This window comes from Macadamia integrifolia, chromosome 7 (genome assembly GCF_013358625.1).
Source record: "Macadamia integrifolia cultivar HAES 741 chromosome 7, SCU_Mint_v3, whole genome shotgun sequence".
NCBI classification, from domain to species: domain Eukaryota; kingdom Viridiplantae; phylum Streptophyta; class Magnoliopsida; order Proteales; family Proteaceae; genus Macadamia; species Macadamia integrifolia.
Window position 1 is genome coordinate 15,459,400 of NC_056563.1, and position 6,475 is coordinate 15,465,874.

Here is a 6,475-nt window from a genome sequence, read left to right on the forward strand (position 1 = left end):
GAGTCAGCACCTTTATTTTCAGTCATTTACATTTCTGTTGAGAGCCAGTGGACGACATTGTCTTTACTTTTCTGAGTACTCACGGTGGGCCTTCTCCGACAGCCCTATGGGCGTATCGCGGGAGGGAGTTCGCGGCTCGTACCCGGAGTATACGCGCACTGTGGTTGTAGTAGCACTAAAATCAAGGACTTAGTAATGTTGCTTAGGTGGATGTGATTTAAAATGTATAGCATGGCATGTAGTGCATATGATGTGTTGTGATGTGTGGACTGTTGTGTGTGGTCCATCTTTCTACTTACTGAGCTAGTGAGCTCATCCCACGTGTACACCCCCTTTTTAGATGATTTTGCAGGTCACACATATGAGGAGCATGGGGTGGGTCCCACAGTCGAGTTTCCTGAAGAGGACTGGTGGATCCCTGAGGAGTTTGAGCACGGCGTGGACTGCTCGTGCGAGAGCTGTGCTGCGGGACAGCAGTTCTGAGGCCGTGCTGAGCTCCACTTCTGAGGCCGAGCTGAGCTCTTCCTTGTGATGCCGAGCTGGGCACAACCCTTGATGCCGAGCTGAGCTCCAGCCTTGATACCGAGCCGAGCTGTGTACTCTGATGGTTTTGATGATTTCCTGTATATACTTGATATTTGAATTTTATTCTTTTTGTGTATATATCATGTCTTCGGGCCCAAATGTATATAATTATTGTATCACCATTCGGGTATCAAGTATATGGGATTTATTCACAGGTAAAACTTAGTCTTCCGCTGATCTGATGAACTTATGTTAGTGTGCGTATGCTGTGGTGGAATACAATATCTAATGATCCTGGCAGGTTGGGTTAACCGATGTTAACTCGGTCACCGCTCTAGTTCAGTGTGAACGGGGTGTGACATATCCGGCTTAAGAGCTAGAGCCATGACCCATCATGGAGTTTTCAGTTGAGGACTGATGGGTCCCTAAAGATCTTGGGCACAGGGCTGAGTGCTCGTATAAGAGTTGTGTTGCGGGACAGTGACACTGATACCATACAGGGATTCTTTTTTATTATTTTGGAGATGTTACCCCTTTTGTGCTCTGGATGTTTAAATTGTATTTCTTGTGTATATATCACACCTATAGGCTCAAATGTAAACGTATTATGTAATATAATTTGGATATCAAGAGTATTGAGGTATTTACAAGTATGTATATGTAAGAATTCTACTGAAATACATGATTTGCTTGACTTAGTGTGTGTGTATGTTGTGCTGTGGTTACTGTATCAGATGATCCTGGTAGGTTTTGGGTTAACAGGTGTTAATTCAGTCACCGGTCCAGTTCTGTATGAAACGGGGTGTGACAATCGGTGGTATCAAAGTGCGATGCCTCTACCCACACACAACATACAAGTTAGATCCCATAGAGTCTTATAATAGGAAATCGGGGTTGGGTAAACATAAAAGCTTTAAGGGAATAAATTCTGTAATTGTGAGGGTAGCGGCCGGAAATGGACTTATGCGTCATTGATTTCGTCCTCTCCCTCTCTCTTTCATCTCTTTCGTGTGAGGGAGGGGTGTGTGTTATGTGTGCTTACCCTATGGGCCCTGCATTGTCATATTGCCACTCGGAGATATATGGGGGCCTATTTAGCAAGAGTGTAAAATTCATTATTTGAGACGGGGGTTTAATGATGGTCCAATATGGGGATTCGGGATCATACAAACGGGGGTTTGGGGCCGCCACCTAGGGTTATGGGCTTAGGACCTGGGGGTGTGCCCAATTCCTAAGAAAAGGGCCCAAAATTTGGTTTGGTCCAGAGATTTAGGGTAAGTGTCAGGTTGTAAACTGGGAAGGTGTTAGGCATCCAATCTACTCGGTTCAACCGGTCTTCCTACTAGATGCTTAAGAACGAACATTTTCTATAATTATTACTATTCCACATGCGTGGCTAAGTTATCACACATATATACATTAATTGAATTGAAACTACTATATACACTAAAACAAGGTCTATATAAAGTCTACATGATGATAATTGGGTTGAGAAACTATACCTGAACTTAACCCCTGTTTACGATCAAGAGGGGTGGGCCCCTGATTAGAACCGGCTAGGACTGTCTTTCAGATTCTCCTGGCTTAGGGGAAGATAGTCTTGACCTCCAATTTTCTTTCTTGAGAGATGTTGATTGTGATGGTATGCAGGTAGGGTTCCAGCTAGGAACTACTTTCGGATTTAGATTCTGACAGAGATTCGGATAAGGAAGGTTATTTTCGAATTTGGATTCGGACAGAGCTTCGGCTAAGGAAGGCTATTTCTAGGATTAGGATGAGGTGATACTCCGACAGAGCTTCCACTGGGGATAGGCTAGGGGAGGGCTAGACTGAGGTGGTACTCCAGCAGAGCTTCCGCTGAGGATAGGCTGGGGGAGGGCTAGGTTGAGGTGGCACTTCAGAAAAGCTTTCTCTAGGAATGGCTATTTCTGGAAAGATTCCAGGGGCACTTGAACAGGGCTTTCACTAGGAACTGTTATTTCTGGAAAAATTCCAAGGGCACGAACAGGGCTTATGCTAGGAACTGTTATTTTTGGAAAGAAACAGGTTGACCTAAAAATAGATTGAAGATCTTGAAAGTCTCGAAGAATACTTTGAAGATTCGAACAGAGTTCCGGATCTTAACAAAGATCTCTTCGTAGAACTGAAGAACCTCAAAGGGGGGGGTTCTTATTTCTGGTAAAACTCAAGAACACTCAAAGGAGAGGGTTGAAGAACACACACTACTTTTGGCAAAAATTGGATTGGACTAAGAACTTGGATTGAAGATCTTCAAAATCCCGAAGAACACTTCGAAGATCCGAATGAGATGTTAGATCTTGACAAAGATCGCTCCAAAGACCCGAAGAAACTCAAGAGGGGGAGGGAGGAGAGAGGGCAGAGCTTCACTACTATGGAGTGAGGTGGGATTGTTTGGTGTGTAAAATCCAAAGGAGGGGGTATTTATAGGTTTTCCGGACCAATGGGAAGGAAGGAGAATTTTTACCCAACGAATAGAAGAGGGTTCTTGGACTACAATAGGTGAAGCGGGCTTTTATCCAATGGACAAAAGGGGTTCTTGGACTAAAATGGGTGAAACGGGCTTTTATCCAATAGGTAAAAGAGGGTTTTTGGGAGAGAGTCCTTAGCCAAAAAAGTGGGATTTTGGTCTCAAGTGGGTGAAGAGGGCAGGTTAGTGGTAAACCAATCTTGGCCATTGCCAATGGCGTGCAAGATTGGGCCGAAGTGCAAGGGGCATGGTCAGTATAGGAGGACAGACAATGCGGGCAATGTCATAGGTGTGCGGCACATGGCATGCGGGCAGTGGCATGTGGGTGCTTGGCACTATGGAATGGGCAGCACCATGTGTTGTGGCCATGGGCAGTAGCCATGGGATGCAGCCATGGGCAGCGGGCACACGTGTGGGCTGGCCTACTGGCTAGCTCGCACAGCGCACGCGATTATGGATTTTTCCGCTGATGATCATGGGAGATCCGTTGATCTTATTTTGATGTACCATATATCTTACAGTCATATTGACCAGATTCCTTCGTATATAAAAAGTCAAAATTTGACCCTCTTCTCTCCCGTGTGAGGGTTTCCAAGGTTTTAGGTAGGGAATGTTTTCGGGTTATCTGGGTAGGTAGGGGATGAATTTTAGGGTGTTCGGGGTACGTAGGGGATTTTTCCTGGTTTTCAACAGGCTTGCCAGGGTTCGCAGCATACGTACAAAAAAAATGTAATTTTTTGGGGATAATCGCGGGAGATCCGACAGTCCGATTTTGACGTGCTATATATCTTCAGAATCGTATTTCTGAGCACTATCCATCTATATGGTCATCTTGACTAGATTCCTTTGTATATAGAAAATTAAAATTAGACCCTCTTCTCTCCCTGTGGGGGTTTCTAGGGTTTTGAGTAGAGGAATGTTTTCATCATTATCTCTATTGATCGGAAGCTGGGAATCACGTCCAAGATTCACATTTCATTAAGCTGGGGAAGGTGAAAAAATTGGGTGTCTATAGAATTACCCTCTTTGGCTGAGGCCTGTGCCAACAGCTGAAGGGCAAAGAAAAGAACGACCAAATTTTATCACCTAAAGCATGTACTACCGTCATCTTGCTCATTTTTGATGGAGTTGAAAAATGCAACAGATAATATCTCTCAACTTTTTAGAGTTTTAGGACTTACCTAGACCTTGTATGGCCATCCGAACATGGTTAAGTCATGGCATAGGATGCTTCCTTGTAGAGTGAAGGAGATGGTTGATGCACCATACCTGTGCCGGCTAGCCCTTGTAGAGACCCAGAAGTTCAATCCGTCACTGGTGGGGGCCTTGATAGAGTGGTGGTGGCCGAGTACTCATTCTTTTCATCTCCCTGTTGGCGAGATCACCGTCATGCCCCTGTGGTTCTATGCCTTGACAGGCATTCCATTTGGGGGTAGACCCATGACCCTATCCGAGATTCTGACTGTTAGGGAGTTTGTAGACTTCACGGGCATTATCATTGCGACTGGCCAGATACACATCCGTCTAGGGGAGATTAGTGCTTGATGGTGGAAATTCGGCCTGGGGGAGAACCCAGGCAACATGTCACAGGTAACCCATTCTTTCTTGCTATTTGCTGTGGGTCAGTGCCTTTTCAATGACGTCCGAGGGGGAGTAGACATCCGCCTGGTGTTCTTCCTCCGAGATCTTCGTGCGGTAGATTCTTGGGACTGGGGTGGGGCTGCCTATGTATATCTCTTGTGGACCCTAGACTTGCTGTCATATGGAGACCGAGGTCTCCAGGGAGTGGGCTTCATACTCCAGGTAATTTTCCTCCTTGTACTCATTTCCTTTCATTCATTTCGATTGCACTTTCTTACTTTAATCTCTTGAAACAGCCTTGGTGCTTCAAGCACTTGGGGACCATAGCCCCTAGACTGAGGGACCCTCAGGCATTCTTCTTCCCTGTAGCCACAATGTGGGGAGATAATCAGGTGATTAGGGCTCAGCACCATCCTCCGGGGACCACTGCTCATTCTCTTTTGAATGATCTCACTGAGGTATGCCATGTTTGACACTGAAATTCCTTTTATCTTGTGTTGTACTTACTTTTCCTTGAATTTGCAGGTCACTTGGAGACCATTCCTGTGATACCCTACTTTTTAAACTTAGTCTAATTACACGGTTGACCCGGTTTAACCATGCAGGACCCGAACCAGAGAGGGTTAAGGCGGGTTCCTTATGGACCATGATGGAAAGGGTGACTTTGAACACAGGTTGGCCAGACAAGTCCGAGTCAGTGCCAGAGGAGACGAGTGTACCCAAGCAGTGCACATGCACGTATCATAAGGCCATGTACGGGTAATGCTAGTATGTAGCCGTATCCTAAAGTGCATATGTATAATATACCTTGTCCCGAGAGTGAGATACATGCCGAGAGTCGAATTCCATCAAAATCCCACTTGTTGGTCAATTTTCGGCCCTTAAGTGGGTGGTCACAGGAGGGCGTATCCGCCCACGATACGCCCTCCTGAGTGACCAACCCATGTAGTTAATAGATATTTTAAAAAGGTATAAATAACATTTATTATATTTTTTATTTTCTCATTATTATACTAAAGAGTTGGTGAGAAGAGTAAAGAGGAGAGAGAAAATAAGGGAGAAAAGAGAACAAAGAAAAAGAAAGGGGAAGGAAGAGGAGGAAGAAATGGATTTAAGCGGCGCCAAGGTTTGATCTTTCTATTTTGACATTGGAAGAGTGATCCCCAACACGAGATCTACGATTGGAGGTGAGCAAAGGCTATGCTTCTTAAACTTTCACCAAACCCAAAGTAAAACCATTGATTTGGGTAGAGTTCCTTGAGATCTTGTAAATCCCACTTGAGATGATGAATCTAAGGTTTAATAGATGGTCTATGTGTTATTTTGAAGGATTTGAAGAAGTGTTTACAAGATTTGAGAAGCATTGGTGATTTCTTGAGCTAATAAGTGATTTTGGGATTTTGAAAGAGTCCTTGAGCAAAGAAGGTAAGATGGTTTTTCAATCCTTAAATCTAACTTAGATCCAGGTTAGAATCATCTTATAAGACCTTGGATATGTGGAAAATGTGATTGGAAAAGCCCCATTTTATTTCCCAAAGGTTGGGGAAAATTTCAAGGAAGAAGGCTATTTTTTTCCCTCTCAGGTGGGCTGGGACCGGTGGGCCGAACAGCCCGCCTGAGAAGACCAGCAGGCCTAACAGCCCACCTGAGAAGACCGATGGGTCAGCCCGCCCACCTGAGAAGACAGGTGGGCCGTGACAGGTGGGTTGTCCGACCCACCCGAGAGGCCCCCAACATGATTTTTGTGTCCGAATGGACCCAAAACGGACGGACAACCTTCTTTTATGATTCTAAACATGATTTAGTCATCAAATCTTGTTAGTTTTGACCCCAAAGTGGTGAAATGCTAACCCCATTCACTTATGATAGGTTCACTAAAAT